Below are 24,396 nucleotides of genomic sequence, written 5' to 3'. Positions count from 1 at the left end.
TGTCAAATGGTAACACTCTGCCTTTCAGAGTAATTATACCTATTAAACCCAATTTGAGTGATATTATCCTTGTAGCAGAAACACAAGTCAACGCATCTCACGAAAAATGCTTGAAGATATCTTACCAGACAATGAAAGATCATTCGATAGAATTTTGCAAATAAAGACATAAAAATTACAAGTTTACAAAAATGGACGCAAATAACTATGCTGTCATAATTGTACCAAATGTCTGAACCTAGTGTCGCAAAACTGTATTTACTCTTATGTGGGATGATACAGAGAGCTCATATGACAGAGGAAGGAATATTCCCTATTTTGTCTCTTCTTAAAATCCTTTATATTTTGCCAGTGGATCTGGCTCTCTGCTTTCACTGTTGGTTTTATAGAGCCATTTAGATTGTTTTGGATGCCTTCTGTAGACCATCTATAAAATGTTATTGCTGCAGCGAAATAATTGCTGGTCTTGGCTGAAAAAATCATGAAGGTGCTTCCACAATCCACAATAGACCCAGGGCTGACCGGGCTTTTCAGCCAGATACTAGCACATGGTAAACAAAGAATAAAGGGACCCAAAATAAAATAGCCTTGGAGGGGACAAAGAACAAAGGAACTACAAAATAATATGACCTTGGATAACATACAGACAATCTAGTTTATACCAATATATGCAATATCTATTTAGATGCAATTATAAGAGATGTCTGAGAATGGTTAGAGACTAACCAGGCATAGACAGAAGATAAGTTTTAATGGGGTTTTAAGACACTGTAACCTGCCACGAGCCATTTGGGAGTGGCGGGAAATAAATCGAAATAATAGTAATAGTAATAGTAATAGTAATAGTAATAGTAATAGTAATAGTAATAGTAATAATATAGTTCAAAGATGGGGTATATTGGCTGATGGATCACCAACAGGTATGAAATACCTGTAATATTTGTCATATTCACTGTTACGATTAAAAGGAACAAGAATTTATCAACAGGGCATTTATATGATTTTGCAGCATTTATGAGGATAGATAACTTTGTACAGTTATAAGATAATCAATGAGCCACGAATGTGATCCCAATCAAGCAGGACAATGACTCTTTGTGAGAGGTGATTCTGGATGCCTGTAAATATGGGGGTCTGAATTGATTAACAGTTTCTTCTTAGATAAAACTTTGCAGTTTTGGTAAAATAGTTAATGGACATATAATGCTCTCCTTGTTTTTAGAATTATCTATGCAGAATTAAATGCTGACTATCATATTATTTTAAGGCAGTTACTGTTAAAAGTACTATAGTTATGCCTTCATAAAGGACAAGATTGACACAAAGACTAATGAATAGTGTTTGCTTGTGTACTATACTTACAACAACTCAGAATATTGTTGGATGCACCTGTAGTGTAAATGATCTGATATAGGACAGTCAACTAGATGCCTGAGGCTTCTCAGGTCTGAATCAGGTCTGCTAAGAGTCTTCTAGAACAGCTGTCCCCAACCCCCAGTCTGGGGACTGAGACTGGTCTGTGGATCAGTCAGTACCGGGCCACAGCTCCTCCTTGTCCTCCTCATCCTCCTCCCCGGCTGCTGCCTCGGGGGCTGCCCTGCCACTCTGCCCCCGTCTCACCTTTGGTGCTCTCCAGCAGCCACCATGGGTGGGGCACCCCCTCGATGTGGCACTGCGCCGCTGCTGCTGGAAGCACCCCCCAGTGGACAGTGGGAAGTCAGGGGCGCCAGTGGGAAAGCAAGCGGAGCAGGGGCTCAGGCAGTGGCGATGTCCCTCAGCAAAAGACTACCCCCCCGGGCCCCAGTAAAATTGTCAAGCGTTGACCGGTCCCCGGTGATAAAAAGATTGGGAACCACTGTTCTAGAATATTACATACTATAGAAGTAACTAATGCATACAATATGCATTTGATGGCCTTTTGGAGGAACTGGTTGGATACTGTATGAGACAGAATGATAAACTAGATTGACTATTGGTCTGATCCAGCAGGGTTCTTATGTTCCTATTAAGATCTGACAAAATCAAACTACACCATACCATCAACCCTCCTAGGTATGATTTACTCAAGGGGGAAGTGCTTTGGGCTAATCCTGCGTTGAGCAGGGGGTTGGGCTAGATGGCCTGTATGGCCCCTTCCAACTCTATGATTCTATGATTCTAAGTGAAACTGAAGTGGGATTTTTTTTAGGTTGAAACAACAGGGATGGGTAATTTACAATTCAAAGAACCACCAAGGTTAAGTTCTGTGGTGTTTGAGTATCTGCAATTTGATTGTCTGTATCACCCAGTCAAATGGTAAAGACAATTTTACCAGACATCAAATGCAGAAGAGTATTTCTGAGGCATGAAAAATAAAAATAAAGAATATAAAGCCTTTAAGCCAGCTCTCTTTGGTGGATGCATCTTTTTGTTTATACATAGGAAATAATGACAATGAAAAGAAGGGGAACCAGTATTGGATACTAGCTCAGTTTCTATTCCCTCATGAAAATGTTTAACCTCATTTTTATTGTGATAGGATGTTTCTCTGTAAAATCAAGCCCTTACTATGGACAGTTCTCTCACACGCACACACATACACCACACAACCACAGTAAATAATTCTGGAGAGTATTAGCCATGTTTTTCTTATGTTCACAACCCTGAAAAAAAGAATGTCAGGCTGGTAAAATAATTGTTCTCTCTCTTTATTTCCAGCATTCATTTTTCTATTAAAAATGTGTAAATGCAGCAGATTGTCTGCTGAAGGCCAAACTTGGAATGTGTTTGTAAAAGACTATTGATTCTTTGAGTCACTCTGACACTCGCATATAATTTACTACATTAGGACTTCAAGTCTAGACACAGTTTAATGTTATCTAAATTCACCTTTCTGTTTCGAAGTAATTGTAGAGGAACACGCCTGTGAATAGGAGGCTCAATCAAAATGCACAGAAAAATAACTAATTAGGCACTGAAGTCACAGGTGATAAACTCGCCTTGTGGCATGCTGTTTGCTTAAATGAGTTTTGGGGCTGCAGTTCTGAGATTGTTTGCTTGCAGGTAACCCCACCACCTGCAATGGACTACTCATAAGGGAGCGATTTCACATTCAGAATTCAGAATGTGGCTTTTGTTATAGAGAGCTTGCATTGAGCAGTCTGCTTTTGGGTATCAGGGCTCTTTAGGAACAGTAGACATTCCACTGTCCTCATCTAATGGTAGTACTTTCCTTCAGCATTTCCCTGTCTCTGATGGAAAAGGTTTTTCAACCACCCCTTCACTTTACTCATTTGCTGCGCTGAAGCTCCCAATTATTTTGTTTCTTTTGTGGCATTTTTATGCCACTATTACACCAGTTTTACATCCTTTATACAGTGAACTGTAAACAGTGGGGAAACAGGAAGTTCTAAATTCTCCATGACTAGGCTACTCTGTCTGTTTGGACTGTTGGGGCATGACCCAGGCCCCAGGAAGGGACAGTCCTGCCACTGAGCGATAAAGTGGTTCTGTTCCATGCACAGGGGGTAGATGCAGACTACATGGCACAAAACATAACTGCCATGCTACACAGTAGCCTGAGGGAGTGGGCAGCCAACGTCACCTGTGTCTATATGGTCATGAATGCCAGCATCAGCATGCTGTCAGCACTGAAGACTAGGTGCTTCAAGGGCACTATATGCCTGGCACACAAGCTTCACTTGTTGATGCAGGATGTTCTGGGGCTGGCTAGCACTGTCAAGGCCACTTGGGATGTTGTCACCATTAAGATTTGGCCTTGCTCAAGAACAATTGACACCTGGCCACCCACTTCCTATGCAGCATCAAGTCAATCTGTCTGTGTGCTGTGCAAGAGGCGGAGGAGAGGGGATGAGTCTAAACACCAGCTCATCCTGGTCTTAGAAACCCACTGTAACTCCACCTATGCCATGACTCGGCATTTGGTGAAGCAGAAAAATGCAATGCAAGATGTCATCTCTTACATGACCATCCTGCACAGGGAAGAAGAGCTTACTATGAACTCCAACAACTGGATGATCCTTTCTCAAAAGCTGCATGTCCTCAAGCCCTTCCAGAACACCACCAACGTGCTCTGTGTCCAAATGGACAGCCTGAGTCAAATCACCCTTTTTTTGAAGGCTGGAACTACCATTGACCACCATACTGCAGTTGGAGGACTTCTTCCTCCCCATGATGAGTAGTCTTTGCATCCACTTACACCCTTATATCACAGAGATGTTCACAATCAGTAGAGGTAGGAGGGTATAAAATATGGATTCTCAGCCCAAGAATCTAGTAGCTAAGCCCCTTTGCTTAGTGCTAGCAGAGAGACAGAGTGTTGACTTCACCTAATGCCCAAACCTCACCAGGGAGAGATGTACACAATCAGAAGAGGTGAAAGGGTATAAAATGTGGGTTCACAGCCAAGGTACCCAGTAGCTAAGCCCCTCTGCTTGGCATGAGCAGAGAGGTTGTGCTATAGAGCCTTGTATCCACCTTTGCCACCTGGCTTGGTGTAGTGGTTAGGAGTGTGGACTTCTAATCTGGCGAGCTGGGTTTCATTCCACGCTCCACTACATGCAGCCTGCTGGCTGACCTTGGGCTTGCCAGAGCACTGATAAAGCTGTTCTAACCAAGCAGTAATATCAGGGCTCTCTCAGCCTCACCTACCTCACAGGGTGTCTGTTGTGAGGAGAATAAAATCAGAGTCCAGAATCACCTTTAAGACCAACAAAGATTTATTCAGGGCGTGAGCTTTCGAGTTCAAGCACTCGAAGAGATTGTAAGCCATTTTGAGATTCCTTTGAGTAGAGAATAGCAGCATATAAGAACCGACTCCTCTTCTAATGCATCTACAGATGTCCTGTTGGACCTGCTCGAAGTGGCTGCTCTGTGGGCACTGCAGTACCCCAGACAAGTTGTCTTGGGGGGACTTCAATGTCCACGTGGATGAGCCTACCTTTGATTTGGGCCCAGACCTTGTATCATCCATGGCGACTCTGGAATTCTTGCAATTTGTTACCAGTCCCACACATCAAGTGGGCCATATCCTCGATCTGATCTTCAGCAAGGGATTAGAGGTGGTTCTGATAGTGATTAATGCCGTTCTATGGTTGGACCACTATACCTTGAAGGCCCAGCTTCAAGTCCCACACCCTTCCTTTATGGGTGGGGTGGCATATTTATGCCTGCCTGCCAAGACTTATTGATCCAGATGGATTCCTGAATGTTCTGTGGAACCCTAAGCCTACCAGCGACTCATTAGATGAGATGACTGACAACTGGTATACCAGGAAAAGAAATGGAAACTGAGACAACTAGGAAAATTTGAAGGAAAACTTGCAATAAGGCAATGGAAACATCTCATAGGATGCTTATAAGAGCATATAAGATCACAGTGAAGGCCATGAAGAAGGAGTTTTTCATCACATCCGCCAGCTCTCATCTGGCTCAGTTATTTAGGGTAATTTGGTCCCTTACTGCCCTTGAGGGGTAGCACTCAAAGGTTAGTCAACTGAACATCAGCTGTGAGGCTTTTGTGAGCTATTTTGCAGATAAAAACCTGATGCTTTTCCATGACCTACCCCCAAAGTATGCAAACTTGAGGACCCTTGGTCATTTTCAGAGGAGCTCTTTGATAGCTTCAGGTGCCTAACACAGACTGAAGTGCATGAGCTGCTAGCTGCAATGAGACCACCCACTTGTCCTCTAGGCCCCTATTCCTTGTAGCTCCTAAAAACAAATGACAAGAAGGTGGGAGAGCTGCTACTGAACATAGCAAACCTCTCCCTCAGCTACCAGCCTATCTCACATCTTGTGTTTCTGGGCAAGGTGATATAACGAGCAGCTGTGGAGCAACAGCTGACATTCTTGGAAGAAGCATCTGTCTTGTATCCATTACAATATGGCTTCCAGCCTGACCATGGGGTGGAGATGGCTCTGGTCACTTTTATGGATGATCTCTGCAAACAGCTGTACCCAGGTAGGTCAGTGCTGTTCATGTTGCTCGACCTCACAGCAGCATTTGACCTGGTAGACCACAAGCATCTTGCTTACCACCTCAATAACATGGGTATATGGGGGGGGGCAGCCTTATAATGGTTGATCTCCTTCCTCCAGGGGTAGGAACAGAGGGGAGGTGTTGGGGAGATTATGTCATGCAACTGTCAACTCCAATGCATGGTTCAACAAGGTGTGATCCTATTCCCAATGTAATTTAACATCTTTATGCACCTTCTTGCCAGCTGGTCCAGAGTTTTGGGTTTGGGTGCCATCAATATGTCAATGACACCCAAATCTAATCTAATGACACCTCTCTCCTGATGAGAGGTCAACATGATGCCCCTCTGGATTCCTGGCTGCATGCTTGGAGGCCAAGACAGAGTGGATCCAGTGTAGTCATCTGAAGCTTGAAGATAGTCCTTTGGTTGAGTAGGAAGGGGTCAGATGAGAAAATGCATCTGCCCAGACTGGATGGAGTGCAATTGACAATTGCACAGAAAGCCAGGAATCTGAGGGTTGGTTTCCATGAAGGCTCAACTCTGGCATTCTTCCATCTTTACCAAGTTAAGCTACTAGTGCTCTATCTGGCCCCGGAACACCTAACCACAGTGATTCACACAATGGTCATCTCAAGGCTAGACTATCTACATTCCCAGAAGTGATGTCACACCATTGCTGATGGTGGGTTTTTTAACAGTATTTTTCTCTGACTGGCTGCAGGATCTGTAATAGGAAACAGGAGCCAGGGCAGGGAATCTCTCACCCCCTGGGCCTCAGGGGAGGACGGTATATAAATGTAAAATAAATAAATTTAGTAACACTTTGCATCTGTACAGAACTTTCAAGTGTTCCAAGTGCTTCACATGTATTATTTACTGCAATTCCTCTAGTAATCCCATTATATAGGACAGGATTATTTTTGTTGTTGACGGAAGTCTGAGATAACAATAGCTTGCATAAGGCCACCAAATGAGTTCATAGAAGAAGTCAAATTTGAACAAGGAATGGATAAATGTATCACTTTTTGAGCCACTATGGTAGTGGGACTATATGGGACTATATGGTATTCTTCAGGGTGGTAAGAAATTAGTAAATTTAGAAAAATGTGTGGTTCTTCTGTACTCAAGGAGTTGATAAGAGTTTGTTGGGAAGTTTGGTAGCTTGAGAGTTTATTTCAGCCAGTGAGTTTTCAATCTACCTGTAAAGGCTGAAAACATTTTATCTATTTTTAGATGACAGAAGTGAATCAGAATGTGGGATGTTGAATGCAGGTGTAGCAAAAAGGTTAAAAGCATGAATTACAGCCTAGCAGTTCAGTGTTCAAATGCTGGCTTAATCATATATTTAGGATGTTTTTGTATGCTAGGAAAAGTACAGAAACATGAAGTAGAAGTGTTCCTATACTTCCCATGAAACATGTGAAAAGGTATTGTCATGGACCAGCCAGCTCCAGCAGTTCCAAGAGATACAGAGGACTTCTCTGAGGAAGAGGCAGACAGTAGACTTGACCCAAATCCACATACAGTAGCAGAGACACTACAGGAGGAAGCAATCTCTGAGGATCCAGACATAGATCTGCAGGCAGGTAGTATTACCTGAGTATGTCCCCCAGTCCTGAGAAGCATCTGCTGGTCAGTTCATCTCTCCTGTCACCAGTGCCTCGGACACAGCATAGGAGGAAGATCAGGAGAGAGTTGCAAGGCAGAGGGGGCAGTGCCAGATTGGCAGCACAGAACCAGCTCCATAGCAGCAAGGAGAATGAGCATTTGCAGAAACAGGACTGAGATGGTTGGCAAGTGCTTAGTGTGTTATTCAAAGCAGCAACCAAGGGAGTGGATGTGTGGGAGGAAGGAGTTTGTAAGCTGCTGATTTTGAATTCTGGATAGATTGCCGTGAGTGTTTCCACTCCCACAAAAAAACAGTGCAATGGCCATCTTCATGCTTTGTGGAATACAAACATTTTACACAAAAATCTTGTGATTCAGGCACAGCTCCAAATGTACTTTCTGTTTGCCCCAAGCTATATGAATGTTGGTAAAACTAGATTCTTCCCAATCACCGGGTTACCTAAAGTGGAAGCTCAAGAGACAGGTTGGCTTCCTCCTCTGTTAATGGCCTCAAAGGATCATGATTCAACTCCAGCCAATGGTCTGTCTCTCCTTCCACCCTTTGCCCTCCTCCTCTCCCCTCCACACTGTATTGTTTTATTTTGAACATAATCACATTACAATGCTAATCTGCAGTAGCATAAGCACCACACACACATACACACACATACACACACCCTGCCTGAGGGAGTGGGCGGCCAACGTCACCTGTGTCTATATGGTCATGAATGCCAGCATCAGCATCTCCCCTTCCAACATCTAAGCTCACCTTCTGATTAGAAATGCAACAGGGCACTTTGTAAATGGCATGCAGGAAAACATTTGTGTAATGGTGGCTGACATGTTTCGTGTTTCTACATATATAGTGACTGAGCGCACATCAGTGCAGGAACCCCCCCTTTGCTTGAGTCATATAAGTGTCATGGGAATCAAGGAATAGGAGGGTGCATTTTTAAATATGTCTTTAATTTGAATACATTACAGCATGAGCTCATTATGGGAGCCATGCTCACTGCTCTTCGCCACCCTTACCTGAGCCCCAGACCCCCACTCTGAACCCTGTTCCCTGGTTGTGGCAGTAGCTAGGAGACACAAGAACAAACCAGGGGGTGAAAGGAGGGGACATATTCTTGTTTGGATCATGTTAGGATATGATTGTATTACTGCACATGGTCGGTTAAAAAAAGGGAGGGGGGCGGGTGGGAAGTGGGAATGCCCCCTCTCCTGACAGAAGTGCAAAATACAAGCCATAAGTAAACTCCTGGCCAGTGCTGGAGAACACCACAAATGAAGAATGCCAGGTGCAGATTTGGGGTCTGTGTCCAGAATTCAATGCAGCGAGAACATGCCAGCAAATCTACAACTGTGTAAAGGGCATTTGTCTCTGATCTTGGCTTATGATTTAGAATGCTGCTTTTGGATTTCTCCTTGGACTTGAAGTTGCCTAACTGGTATCTGAACACTGGAATGATATTTTGCCAAATCTTGATAACTGGACAACAGACCTCTGTCAGACTGCTCTGCGTCTGCAGTCAGGACAGGTATTTTCTAAAACATTACATGGTTGGGGGGAGGGATACAGTTTTCCAGTGGGTAATAGCTGTTAATCTTGAAAACATCTGTTGCGTCCACTTCTGCTTTCAATGCTATTTGTAATGAGCAAGTAGGTGTTAAGGAGGACAATTTCCATTAGTAATGTGGAGGCTATCATTCTAACCTATGATACTGGCTCCATATGAGGATGTCTATGCTAGTGCATGGGATTCACTTAGATGGCACTATATTCATGTGTAATATTTTTATTATTTATTTTATTATTTGATCATAGTCCTTGGGGGAACACTGTCATCACTGTCAATCTGATTGGCTTTACTGTAGTCCTGCAGCTCTGCTGTCTCTCTGCCATCGCTGCCATCTGTGCAAACAAGATTTTATTTTTGCAGCAATTTTTGCCTTTATGATGATTTTCACTGTTGGTAAGCAACACTGCATATTTTTGTAGAGCTTGTAGATGACTAGTTTGACTTCCTTCAAAGTGATTTGAGCTAAGCAACAAAGAGTCTAGTGGTACTTCAAGGACTCACTAATTTATTGCAGCATAAGCTTCTGAGAATCCCACTTTGTTAGGAGCATGAAGCCTTCCATTTAGCAGTCAGAAGAACAGACACACACACACAATCAGGGAATTGTTACAGAAGGTCCAGTAGATATAAGTTAGAGATAAGTGTTAGACTCATTCATGCACATGTTGGATAATGTACTTTCAATGGACCTATTTTGCACAAGAAAACCCAGCTGCAAAAGCACATTGAAAGTTCATTATCCAATGTGTACAGAATGAGCCACTCTTTACAAAGCATAAGCTCTTTGTTATTTTGGCTGCCTTTGGACCCTTTCGTTTTTGTTTCATTTGCAAACTTCCTAAAAGTTTCTCTGTATTGTTCTGGTTCACTCTGTTATCTCTCTTCTCTTTCTTGTAATGGCTATTATTCTCTATAAGGGTCATATTTGATTTTCTTGAATGCTACTGACTTTAGGGTGACATTTGTGGCAGCCAAATCAACAAACACTTATGTGAAACAATCGTGGAAATGGTTTTATTTATTTGGCCTCTTCGGAGTACTGCTTGAGATGGCTTATGTTTAAAATGGCACAGCTGTACTGGAGTGGTTGACTAGTCCTTTGTGACTTGGATTCCCTTTCTCATGTTTGTATTTCATGGTGAAGGTATAAAGTTAAAACAATAACATTAGTATCTATTGTCCAGAGAGTGTTGATAAGAGAAGAACATCCAGGTGTCTGATAAGAGAATTAAAGGCCAATGGATAGCCTACACTCCTCCCCTCTTACAAATAAGGCCACAATGAGTGGAAGTACTTATTTTATTTTATTATCAACCAAAGCACAGGCATAGGAGACTTGTTTCCCTGCCAGATGTTCAGACTACAGATAAAAAGAAAAAAGGCATTATGGCTTTTGTCTCTACTCAAAGGAATAAAGGCAGTAATGAAGATCTGATACTTTCATTTAAGCAAGACTACAAGTGAAAGATGATCAACCTGGCCAAGTAGTATTTTGTCAAACTGATCTCGCTCTCCTTGTTTGTCTTGTTGGGTTTTTTTTATAAAGCTGTATGCCTAAGGAGTCCAGGTCTGGATGGCCCAGGGTAGTCCAATCATGTCAGTTCTTGGCTGCAGATAAGGGTTGGCCAGGGTTAATGTTCGGATGCTTTCTGCATTCACAACTTAATTACAATTCTTACTGAACTGAAGCTGGTATCCCGTTAATCTACATTCTGCTCATATCCTGTTCCTGCACTCTGCACCTATCTTCTTTCTCGGATTTCTTTCCAAATTACAGAGTTTAACTCTGAACGCTAATACAAACAGTGTGATAGCCATGATTTTTTATTCCATTTTTTAATTTGGTGGTGTTGATTGATTAGTCTCTGGAAGGAGCAACCTCTTTCAACTTTGGTGGTTCCATTTTAGTCCTGCCTTCATTTTGTCTCAGTTTCTATGATGTAAAAGCATTTTCCTGCTTTATAATCCCCATTAAGCTTCACGATAAGCATTCTTGTCAGAATGAGTTAAAGATGAGCCCATCTTTGCCTCCAGCTGTTTCCTCCTCCCTTATCCCAACTGACATGTGCTTCACATAATTGGGGAGAGAATGCTCACCAAAGCTGTCCTCTCTCTGGTCTTTCCCTCCCAGCTTAGCAATTATTTTTTTTAAGTAAGGTGATACGTTACACTGGACTTCATTTCTTTAAAAAACAAACAAATCTGAAGAGCCATTACTTTTCTTTATTTCTTTTTCTCCCACATTTCTCCCATTAAGCGGTGGAAAATCCCTTGGGGTTATCCCTTGGAATAAGTGGCATGACTCCAGAATCAATCCTGGATGGTGCAGATGGAAAAATTAAAGGGAATGACTCACACTGGAGAATGGTCTAAATCAGGGGCAGTCAACCTGTGGTCCTCCAGATGTTCATGGACTACACTTCCCATGAGCCCCTGCCAGCTAATGTAGTCCATGAACATCTGGAGGACCACAGGTTGACTACCCCTGGTCTAAATGACTGTAAATAAAGTGTTTGTTTGATTACTTTTTAAAAACCAAGCCTATAGAGATCCAAAATCCCAGGATCACTAATCAGAGGCAGGCAATGGAAAACCACCTCTGAATGTCTCTTGCCTTGAAACCCTTACATGGTTGCCATTGTCAGCTGTGACGATGGAACTTTTCACCACCACCATCACTGCATGCATGAGAAAAAGGCCTTCTATCAGTCTAAAGCACATTGAGAAACAATTACTGGAAATCAGGAAATAATTATAATCAATAAAAATCAGTTGTGTCTTGGTCTTCACAGGTGAGAGAATTTGGATTATTGAAAAGGCAGTTCCTAGTTTACTGAATGAGGAGGACACAATGTGCAGCATCATCATAAAATGGTAGTTTGAGATGATCAAGGTTCCAAGTCACTCATTCAACTTCCTGTCACCCCTTCCAGACCAAAGAAGTTCAGTCCTGATTCCCCAAAATGTAGTATTTACACCACTGTGAGCACCTCCTGGAAAGCTCAACATATAGCAAGAGGCAGGTTTCCCATGTTACTGCACCATTGTTACTGCTGAATTACCATTCCAAGCTCATTGAAATTTGCTCACTTTTTTCAATGAGTAGTTTGGGGCTTTTTGAAAGAACACATCAGAGAGTAACATAATTTTGGATCGGAATACTGAATGAGGCCAACTTGTACCTCACAAATGAAAAAGCTTCTTTTAATAGAAGAAGAAGCCTTCACTATTGTCTCCTTTAGCTCTATAAGGATAATTTCTAAAATTAATTCCAGAATATGAGCTCACACCATTTGTACAGCCTTCAGTTCCTTTTGTTTATTTGAATCACCATTACCAAGGTATACATACATATTGGCAAATCACTTGCTGTGATTGTATTTATGATTATATTTTTAAAATGCTTCCATTGATGTGCACATATGGCCTGCTGCATGGGTGAAAAGTCTACAGCAAAGAACTCATGATACGCTCAATAATATTCAGCTAGTTTCGTACAGTATCTTATCAATGTGCATAGGCACACTGGTAAGTGAAGAGGGGGGAAAGATTCTACATAAACTGTAAAAATGGAACTGTAGCAATTTGCACATGTGCACCACTCTGCACAAAATCTGGAAATGAAAAAGAATAATGGTGAATTCCTAATGCATTAGTTCCACTTCAAACACAAAACAAGACAATTCAGAATGCCATTATCCACAGAAAAATTCGGAGGAGGAGAATTTTGGAAACATCTAAGCTTCTCTGCCTATTTGTGAGTCTCTGTTTGCATGCACTGTGGTATAATCATTTGGCATCAATATGACTTCCAGTACAACAGGGCTGGCATCTGTAATGACCTCAGAAAGTCTGCTGTGCTGGTTAATCTTTCTCTAAGCTTTTCTGTGTGTCTTTCCTCATTCCCAGTCTACATTTTGCTGGCTTAACTATCACAGTGGCTCTGTCTGAATATGGAACAGTCTAGGATGAATACTGTCTCTTAATACTGTCTGTGTCTTGAGACACAACTAATTAGTCCCGGCAGGCTTTTAATCTCATTTACAATGCTTGGTCCTTTTGTTACTTGAACTGCCAGTCTTTTCTTTGGGTCTGTGGAGATCCCATCTTTGGAAAACTCATATGTATAGAAATCCAGAGGACCTCAGCTGAATCTATACTTTTCTTGATGAGTTTCTCTCTCCTTCAGAGAAATATTGCTTGTAATTTCAGGATATGTTCTGCTTGAGATCAGCTATGTAACAAAGATCTCATCACTGTGTTTTTCACTCATAGAATGGTCCCCATGAGTCATGGATGACCTCCAGGAATATTTCTGTTGATGCTGAATTATCTTATTTGGATCTTTGTATATTTTCTTCTCTAGCTTGGGTGGAAAATGTAATAATTAATCTAGAAATTGATTTAGCTGCTTATATACTGGATGTGATATACATGGGTTAGGAGAAAGGTGAGCATAAAATATTTTGAATAAAATTGTGAATCATTGAAATTCTGTATGATTTTGTCTATGTTTGGCACCACATGTCTTTTTTAGGGAAGTTCCTCTTTTAGCCATCCAGATGGCTCCTGTAACTCTGATGTGTATCTAGTGAGGGGAAGAATAACTGACACTAAATGAAAAATGTGTTAAAATAAAAATCTTCTAACTTCTCATGAAATTCTGAAATATGATACCATATAAAAACCTTATCATCCTTCTGACATTGTGCTGAGATTCGAATTGGCCCTCACTGGGGGACATCCCCCCAATAGGTTGATGGCAGTCCCCAATTAAGGGCCAATCAGAGGCTCTTCCCTGCCCCCCTGCCCCTCCTCCTCCATGCTGCTTCCCAGCACTGAAGGGGCTGGGCCAGCGGCAGCGTGATGCCTAAGCGATGATTAGCCCCGCTGCCATGCAAGCCCCAGCCTGGCCTTTTCCCACTGTGCATAATTGGTCCCTCTGTGTGTGTGTGTGTGTGTTTCTCTCTCATCCTAATCTACTTCACAGGATGAATTATGAGGATAAAATGGGACTATGTTGTATTTATTAGAGGGGAAAAAATTAAATAATGAATCTGTTTTTAAGCAAATTTGTTAGTTTCACCCATGGCCCTTCAATTATTTCTATGTAAACTCACATTCTAGTTATTCTCATTTTGTTTCACCTTTTTTTTTTCTAGCATGGAATGATGGTATATACCCATGATTTTGTACTGCTGGTTTGGTTTGGCTGGGCTTTGCTACGTAAGTGAAAGAATGGCCTTGTCTTTCACTAACATCTATCAATTTTGTATAAATCTAAATTACTGTTTATTCTTTGTCTTGATAATATTAAAGACAGCTGTCTTATATCATGGAAGAAAATCTTCCTCCCTTTCTCTTAATTTAGTTAAGAACCTGAAAACATATCTGCACTATTAGAGATCACCATAGTGCTAATTGAGTTGGATCCTGCAGATCCATTCCACTTTCCTCCAGTGAAGCACTTTCCTCTGAAGCAAGGCTTATGTCAGAGGGATGCTCTTTACATTGGAGGAAAACTCTACCACTAGGGGAGCCACGGGATGCAATCCAGTCTGCTTTGATTCTGCACCTTTCCCCTTGGATCCATATATAGATCTTCAGTGGTTTAAAGCCAAATGCTGCATAGCCCCTTCAAGTTTCCATAAGAGGAATCATGGGTGCTGACAGTTGCTCTAATACCTATCACCATTGCCTACCCAAATCTCAGCCACAGTCCCATATACATTACAGGCATACTGATGATTACCTACTTTGTAAGGTTGGTGTAAGAATCTCTGCAATAATGTTTGTGACATACATTGAACGCTATATTTTCCCCAGCTCTAAGTTTGTGCATCAAGAACCACATAATATTTTGTTTGTTGTTGAAGCATTCTATTTTACTGACTAGGGGCAAAGCCCATTGTCTCCAAGAATACAACGGGTGCTAAAGCTTGGCAGTGGGAAGAGGAAGGGGGGGAGTTGTCCAATCTGTAAGGGCATGAGGTTGAATGTTGAGGCCTACTGCACAGGGTTGTTGTGCAGATGAAACAGGAGACAAAAGAGCCAGTTTCCTCTGCAGAATAATGCTGTGCAGTGGCCTCAAATCTGCAGAGAGTTGCAAAGAAGAAAGATACATGGCTTGGCTGTGTCTAACCCCTGGCCAGAGCAGTATTTTAAGTGAAAAGGGGCTTTTCTGTGGCCTCCCTGTCAGCCAACTGTTTGGCAGAAGAGGAAAGTCCCCCCCTCAAAAGGAAGGCTCTCAGGCTCCCCTGCGTTACTCTTGGAAAGGCCTCCTTCCTTCAGTCAGGGCCTGTCAGAGGCTCCTTCGCAGCAGGCCTGAAGGGGGGAGGGGGAGCACTCTGCAGCCTCCTGCCAGCTCTGTCAGGGTTTTGAGGCAATTTGCAGTTGGACATGGCAGTTAGGACAGCCTTGGGGTGAAAAGGACTAGCACAGCCTGTACAAGCCTCTGTTCTCATCCCCCTTGGCAGCCCTACTGACCTCCTCTCCCTGCGGTGGTCAGGAGCAGATTGGCAACCAGACTGGGCTGGGTGAATGGAATTTTGGTCTGTCCTGGTGAGGGGCCAATAGGAAGGCGCTTCGCGTGCCTCCCCATTGGCTGCTTGGCCCTAGATGGACACTTGGAGGGCCCAATCAGGAGCCGCTTCGTGGCTCCTGATTGGGCCTTCTGAGTTTTTATCCTGGATAGGGCCCGCCCTAACTCCTCCCCAAGTGGCCTTACTCTTTTATTTAACCGCAGGAGTGGTTAAAGATGAAGGCATCTATTGAAAGTCTGTCTGTATAGGGGCCCCCACCCAAAACTCTTAGGTTTTATTTACTGCTATCTGCATGGTAAACAATGTCTATTTTTAAATTTCGGATTCTCTCAGAGATAAATTATCTTGTGTTACAAAGGCGCTGTGTTGCAGGTTTTTCTAATCAGTTTTCACCACCTTTGAAATGCATTTCTTAATTGGAAACGGAATAAGTGGCTTAAAAATTTCTGTATAAGCAGCTATTCTCATTAATATTTTCCAAATGGCTCTTGAAAGTAAACATGTGGGTATCAAAAAGTACTTGATAAGCAGCACTATATACAAATGCCTTTCAAATTACCAGTGCATAAAGTTCTACAGGCACAATGGTAAATCAAGAGCCATTAATTTACTAATAATCACTTCTTAAAATCAGACAAGGTGAGGGTGTTGAATATTGCATTTCCCCCCCAGATATGTGCTGCTGGATTAGATTAACTGAGTCGCCACTTACATGAGTCCAATGAGACTGCTGTTATTGATTCAGACAATCCTTGACCTAAAGGATAATACTTGCTTTAGCAATGAAAATGGGCTTTTCAGCTAGAATTCACCCTTTCTGCATCTCTGCTTTTTGGACAGCAGTGGCAACAAAAAGATTAGGAAAGCAAAGCATGAGTTAATGCCAGCAAAATCGCCCAGCTTTACTCAGACTGGAGCTTGTTTTAATAGCCCTGGAGAGCTCTTAGGGAAAAACAAATAATATCAAGAAGTTCTGTAGGCTGTTTGGACCAAGTTAGTCTTCACTTTTATATGAAAATAATTCTAATATCACTAAGCAGAATGTATTGTAGTAAACATGATGTTCAATCAAGACACATTTTCTCCCAATCTTGTGTTAATTCCCTCCTTTCTGCAACCTCTATAGCATGTGGATTTTTACCTATGCAGATCCTATGATCTGTCCCCTGCCCCCACACACACAGACACAATAGATTTTTTTGGTGTACAAAAGGACCACTTCCTCCTTTTTCACTAGCAGAAGCGCTAGTTGGATTTAGCTCATGGTCTCTTGTTAGACAACGTGGCTCAGCTTTCTTTAGGTTTCTGTCTGGTCAGTTTTCCAGGGTGGACAAGGCTTCAGGCTGCCAGCTGTGGGCCGGGAAATACCTGGAGATTTGGGGAGTGGAGTCTGAGAAGAACTGGGTTGGGGAGATAAGAGAGGACTTCAAAACCACCATTTAATCCAGGTGAAGGGTTCTCTGTTACCTGGAGATCAGTTTGAACAGAGTGAGATTTCCACCCATCACTTGGAGATTGGCAACCCTAACAATACAGGCTTAATTTTTGATGGCTATTGGCTACTCCAAGTCCCTGAAATTGTGCTGCATTCTATCTGACTGTACTAAGGTCAAAAGGAACACTTTTTCCTTGCAGAGATGAATCTGGTGATAGAAAAAGAAAGAGCTTCCATTTGGAGCTGATCAGTGAAGGTTGAGGAGATGTTTCCGGATAGCAAAAATAGGATCTTCAGACTTTGTAAATTCTTTTCCTTGGAGAAAAGGAAACCCTTCTAGAAGAAGATTCATTTCACCATTGCCAGCCACCACCATGACCCTGGTATTCCTTGGTGTTTCCCATCAAAAGACTAGACAGGGTCATGCCTGCTTAACTTCCAAAGTCTAATCAGATCAAGCTAGGTTTGGCTATCCAGATCAGGTCACTATGATAGTACAAAAGTGGCATTAAACAGTTTAATAAAAATACAATAAATGATGAAATTGCAGTCCTGGGTTATGGATATTTTATAACATTTCAAACCATCCTGAATTTAAATAAAGGGAAAAGAACACCAGAGTCTCCTCTCTCTGCCTCTCGATAGGTGGGGGCTGTCTTTGTGGAATATAAATCAAACAAAGAATCACACAATGACAGCATCAATTTGATGACAAGCAAATGAATTGTTTAAAGATAAACACAGATCTATGAAAACCATTTTTTCCTCTATTTCACTGTCCTTTTGCATTTTTGGCCTGGCCTATTCTGAATATTTGACATGGGATTTAACATTCTTACAGCAAACACCAGAGAGCAAACTTCTGTGAACCCAAACCGATGGCTTGGTACATATGAGACACGGTCTTGGGATGCAGGCCCTTTCCCCAGATTTCAAGAGTTCTGAGTTTTATTACCGGTATATGAAGAAACCCAATGAATCAATATGGGAGGAAATTAAACTCGATATTGGCAAAACTGAGTGTCTTAACCACTGTGCAAGCATGCAGGCTGATTTAGTATTGGCAGCAAATTAAAAGAACTAAGCCTAGCAAATGCCAGCCGGAGACAACATGCAAAGCAGACCCACTTTAGGAACTTTGAAGAAAGGAGGCAAACTGTGCAAAATGTCTATCCAGAGATAGAAGTTAAAATGTACTGGGGGAATACAAGGCTGCGGTGTATGACTTTGTAGGCCCTGGCAGTCCCAGGATTTATGAGGCTACAAGTTCGTGCAAGTATAAAGTAGTAATAAATTCATCACCACATCTAGGACACTCCTCCCTTCCAAGAACAACGCTTTTGGGGTAGAATTACTTCATGTTGTAACTGTCGTGTTGCTGTACAATCATTGGTTTTGTTTTTTTATTTAAATCTAATCTGTTAACTGCATCAGTTAAATCAACACTACAAACTAATTTGCAATAGTCAAAAGACCACACAAAGGAGAACAAGAAGGGGGCTTGGGGGAATGTGGCAGTTAGATGCAGAAGAGCAAGGGGGAACATTTTATCTCCCTTCCTGTTTGAGGCATTTGAATAAATAATATTAGTCGTAAAATATTGCGTAAAACATACCAATGGATACCCATTCATTTATGGGAATTACTTCCTAATTTTGAGGTTTTTAATGTTAGCCTGCACGTATATATAGGTACCCAGGAGAAGGGAATTTAAAGGGGTTTTATGACAGCATTTAAAGAAGGGAGAAGTAATACTTTACTGCCTTTATTGTTTCCATCAGTTTTTCCATCTTGCATCATTCTGGAATTCTGTCAAATCTGTAGGTGATAAGCCTTGTGAATCTTTGCCATGAGGAAAAAGGATTGATATTATGGTACTGAAGACCAATCAGAAGCTCCACTTCTATTCCAGGCTGCAAGACCCTTATTCCTTTGATAAACAGGACACTTGAGGAGGGAACTTACTTCCTTGCATTTAATATACCTGTTCAGGATCTCTAATTGTCAAAATGGCCCCATTTGTGGATACTATAATCTAAAGGCTGGGATGATGGATAGACAAGAAATATCTTTTTTACAAACCTGAGAGAGCCCATAGGTTTTCAGAAAAATCTGAAATAAAAAAATACACTAAAGGGTTAAAAACCTTTGAAATGATAAAAGTCACAGTTATAGCTTTGAGAAACAAATGCCCTCAATATAATAGACTTGCCAGCCTTCAGGTTTTGGTCTCTGCCTGACCCACTCCTGCCTCCAACACCTGACTGCCACTCCCTGCCATCTGCCTGGCTAGGAGTTGAAGCTAGACTCACCCTGCCCAGGCAGTGCGCCACCGGAGACACTGCCTTGGCAGTGCTGGGCTGGGGTGAAGGGCAGTTGTGGTTGTGATCACTCCTCAGCATCCTCTGGTGTCCTGGGGTTCTGAGCAGCCCGGCAGGGCTATTTGCCCACTTCTGCTATTTTCCCCCATCCCAGAGCTGCCAGCCTTGGAGCCGTGGCTCATCTTCACTGTGGCTCGTCTTCAGTGTTGGCTCCTGCTCCATGGGGACAAATGTGGCTCTAGGGGTGGTCTGTCAACTGTTTGCTCTTTGGTGTGGCTGGCATGGGCTCCACTGCTCCACTGGCTCCCTGGTAAGCCTTGTCTTTGCCCTCTGGGAGGGCTGTGGTTGCTGCTTCCCAGTGGGCCCGGGAGAAGTCCAGGAAGGTTGGGGGCATCCCAGACAGATTGGAAGACCCACATGCAAATCCCCATTCTCCCATGAAAACTCACTAGGTGATGACTTCACAGGGTAGTTGAGAATCAAGAAATAGTGTGAGGAAGGACATTCAGAGGAAAGTAAAGTGTTCCCCACAAATTCTTATAAACATCAGAGTAATTCAGTCAAGAATTTATATTTTTAGTTTTTTATTGGAGTGTTCACATTGACTCTACTCTGTTGCTTCTGCTCAGGATTTTGTTTAGCTAATAGAGAGTGGCAGGAAGTGAGGGCTTCCGGTGGGAGATCTTCCACTACGTTGGAAGTCCTGATTACCATAGCCCAGTCTGGCTCACACTACTAAGTTGGCCAAGACTGGGGGTTGGATTGGCATCATGCAATTGGGCCAGACATTTTACCGGAAGGAAGATGCCGAAGGGGGAGGAAGGGAAAACGGAAGATGAGAGGGCTGATAAAGGTAGGTTGGTAATATGGTATTCCCCTCAATGTGCAAGGAGGAAAAGTGACTGCTATCATCCATCTTTATTTCTGGTACACTATAAGGAACACAGGTCAAGCCAGGCATATGGCTACCCATAAACATTTGCATGCCAGAAATAGGTCAACTGGCAGACTCTGTGTGAAGTCAGGATCCTCAGCAATAGGTCTCCTGGCTGTCACTGGATTAATGCAAAGCAGGAAGTTTGTTCCCACCTGAGCAGTACTGAAACAAAGGATGGGACCACACCTGGACCAGTGGCAAATTTAATTAACTATTCTGTATTGTTTCACTTTTATGTCTCTTCTTGGTGCTTCTAGCAGCATCTGTCTTTAGTAACTGGCACACCAAAATCCCATTTTCAGAGTGTTCTCCACACCTGGACGCCCCCTCCAATCAGAATGCAAATGAAGTCATTCTCAAAGATTTGCCCAAAGTCGTTCAGTAACTCCGGATGTACCCCTAAATGGCCCATTAGGGTTCCTTTATCAAAACCTGGTTTGCTTATTAATGAACCTCTGCCTCCTTGAGATTCCCTTCCTGATCACATCAAAGCTTTGTTCTAGGGCTCCCTACCCCTAGCCCAAATGTACGAATTTGCTATAAAATAAAGCAGAGGCAAGCATTTTCCATTCACAAATTGGGATCTACCTTGTACGAGACCCAGTTTGCTGGACAAGCTGCTTCTTCTGGAATCCTACCCCCTTGATGTGTCAGATGATAAAGTATGGTTTAAATAGACCCAGTTTTCCCTCTTTCATACCCAATTATCTCTATTTCCTCTGCATGTCTGATCTAGGTTAAATTGTATGTTGTTAGGGACAATTTTGATTTGTTTCAATTAAAATTCCTTCATATTAATTTTTAGACCTGCCTCTGCCTAAGATTTCTTGCCAGATACTCTCTTTGCATACACAGGTGAAGTATCTCACTTGTTACTGCCTCTTGTATTGCTTATTAGTCTGCTAGAAACATTAATTCTTCCATCATACATTCAGGAAACAGGTCTATTTCCGGTAACAGTTGGTAAGAGGCTGAGGGCCTTTCAATAATAATAACAACAACAACAACAACAACAACAACAACAACAACAACAACAACAATAACAATAATAATAATAATAAGGAACTAGACTTGGAGAGGAAAATGAGCTCCCCTCACAAGTCCCTGTGGTTCCCCTGCTTCATATATTTAATGCAAATATGGATCATAGAGGATGGATCAAAAAGTAAGAGAGCAAGGGAAGGCTGGGAGGCCTAAAGAGCCCCACTCTGATGGTAGAAGGATTGCCCAGGTCTGTGGGCAACCAACAAGCAACTTGCTAGCACAGAACTTGCACAACTGAACTACAAGCTAGTATATTCTGTTGAAGTAGAATTGAGGATAATTTAGATCAAGTACATTTTTTCTGGTACTGAGAAAATGCAGTGGTCTCTTTCAAATTATCCTCAGATGGATCAACATGGGGCAAAATAGTCCCCAGATCTGTATGAAACACATTTGAAGCTGCATCCATGCTGATGCGGAAACAAAACGTTTTCGCCATCTCATTTCCTATGAGCCTGATTATCATTTCATAAATTGTGGACAATAGATAAGATGAGTTTAACTCTGTTGCTTATGTCTGAACACCGCAAACAGATATCAGTGAGTAATGGACCAAGCAGAGCAATCTTGTCTGGAGGCCACAAGACATTTCTGTTGATTGGGAAGAACAAATCAGTCCATTCTCTGCATGAAAGGAAAAGTCACACACGGGCCCTTGCCATTATCTTCTTTCCTTCATAGCAACAGTAGTGACACTCCACCTCACACCGAAGTCTTTTGTGTACTTCAGCTCTGTTTTATTTTCTCACTAGGAAACCCATGCATCTGTGACAGTCAGGCTGTTTGGTTTAACGGCAGGAGTACTAGTACATACTGCTAATTGCAAACTTTTGCCAGACATTTACACAACTGACTAAGGAGGGTTCAGCATGCTTGAGGGTTATTTAAAGCCATGATAATAGGAGCTAAGTTAGAACATACATCATAGATTAGGAAATATACAAACAAGTACTAAGAGGATGCCTGCCTGGTTAATGATCAGCATGAAGGAAGATATAAAAGCTAAGAAGCATTTCTTTTAAAAGTAGAAATTCTCTCTCTCTCTCTCTCTCTCTCTCTCTCTCTCTCTCTCATGCACACAAACACACACTACTTGAGATTTACTTGGCACACAGGAGATCTCAGGTTCAGACCCTTACAGGAAGTGATGGGGAAGATCTCCACCTGACACTAGACAGAACTGCTGCCACCCACAGTAGACTGTACTGACCTTGACATAACAGTCGTCAGCTTCATGTGTTCAAATGTGGAAAAAAAAGAAAACTCCTGGCAAAGCACAAATTATTAGTACCCAGACCCCATCCAAGGGCAAAGGAGGAGACTGCTCACAAACCACGTTTTGGGAAACATTACCTGTATTTTGGTAGCAAAGCATCATTTGGCCAGAAATGTTCTAAGGCATGTCAGTTTCACCCAGGAAGCTGAACTGGCCATATTTGTGCACCAGCCGCAAACAAAATGTATGTGCTCTAGCGGGATACCACATTCTTCCAAGAGGACCTGGAGTGCATAGAGTGACATTCTTATCATGAGGAGCCTTTCCCACTGACCGGTCCTTCACCTTAGACCAGGCTTTCTCAGCCAGGGATGCGTGAAATCCTGGGGTTTCTTGATGGCTCTGGCAGGATTTCCAAAATGGGTGGCAGTTCATTAATTTTTTATATATATTTTAAAAATTGTTAAACATTTAGTGGGTGATATAACCATATATGGTCATGTCGCCTGGCCCCTCCCTCCCAAAATGGCCAAAGGGATCCAGGAAGCCATGTACACAGCTATGCTTCCCAACCACATTATGCACGATTGTGCTACTTCTGGGGTTTCAGGGATTTCTCAACAGTAAAAAAGATTAGAAAGGCTGCCCTAGACTATGTTAATAAGGCTTACTGATAGGATAATGGAACCTGGGAGTTTGCTCGTTTCTTTGTGCTATGATCATTCTTTTTCTTAATTCATCCCTACCACAGCCATCTCCCTTCCTTAATTACCACAATGTCAAACACCTTGTCAGTCTTACTAGCCTTTCTTTTGTCTTCACTTGGGAAACGCATTAGAGTCAGGATGCTGAAGTAATCATCAGTATCTACCCTGACAGGGGAGCTACTGGTAACTAAATCAAAAGTTTTTGTCTTAACAATGACAGAGCCATTATCTGATCTCCATTTCTTTGCCTCACCCTGGTAAAAATATTAAATCCTTTGTTTTAGGAGTTAGCTCCCTGGCCTTAGCCTCCAGACATGAAACTGGATACTTAAGTAGTTACATTTGGCCATAGCTGTGTGTTGTACTCTGATTCAAACCATGCAATGAGCTGCATGCCTTGCTGTCTCTCCTGTGGATGTCTTCACATCACAGAAGTTATCTATTAATCTTTCTTTGACCGAATAATTGTTACCCCTATCACAACACCTCACCCCTTTACTTTCTTGTTTTTTTTGTGTTAGTTTAGAGCTGAGGGCTGTTTTTGTACCTTGCTTTTTACTTCCTGAAGGAGCCTCAAGGTGGCTTACCACAACACCTGTCTGCAACACAGCACCTGTCCACAACACACATCCTGTGATGTACGTGAGGCTGAGAGATCTCTGGGAACCATGACTGACCCAAGGTCACCCAGCTGGTTGCATGTGGAAGAGTGGAACATCACTAAACGCTGTCACTCTTAACCACTACACTAAGCTGGCTCTCTTGCTTGGTTCCTTCTCTGAGTTTCCTTTTAGCTGGAAATAAGAAACCACATCAAAGGCTGCTGCAATGCCTCCCCTATGGATAATATTTTTTCTGGCTGGGAGGAGAGCCTAGGGAAAGAGCCAAGTAGTCTTAGGGTGGCTGACAGCAGTCTAAAATTCCATACAAAAATGTGAAGTATTTGCATTTGAAATCATATCCCTGAGTTGTGAGGCCTCATGCACTGGTAACTGGGAGTCAAGCCTGCAAGCCTGCAAGTA

This window comes from Paroedura picta, chromosome 4 (genome assembly GCF_049243985.1).
Source record: "Paroedura picta isolate Pp20150507F chromosome 4, Ppicta_v3.0, whole genome shotgun sequence".
Lineage (NCBI taxonomy): Eukaryota > Metazoa > Chordata > Lepidosauria > Squamata > Gekkonidae > Paroedura > Paroedura picta.
The sequence above is the reverse complement of the archived record's forward strand: the minus strand, read 5'-3'. Positions refer to the sequence as shown.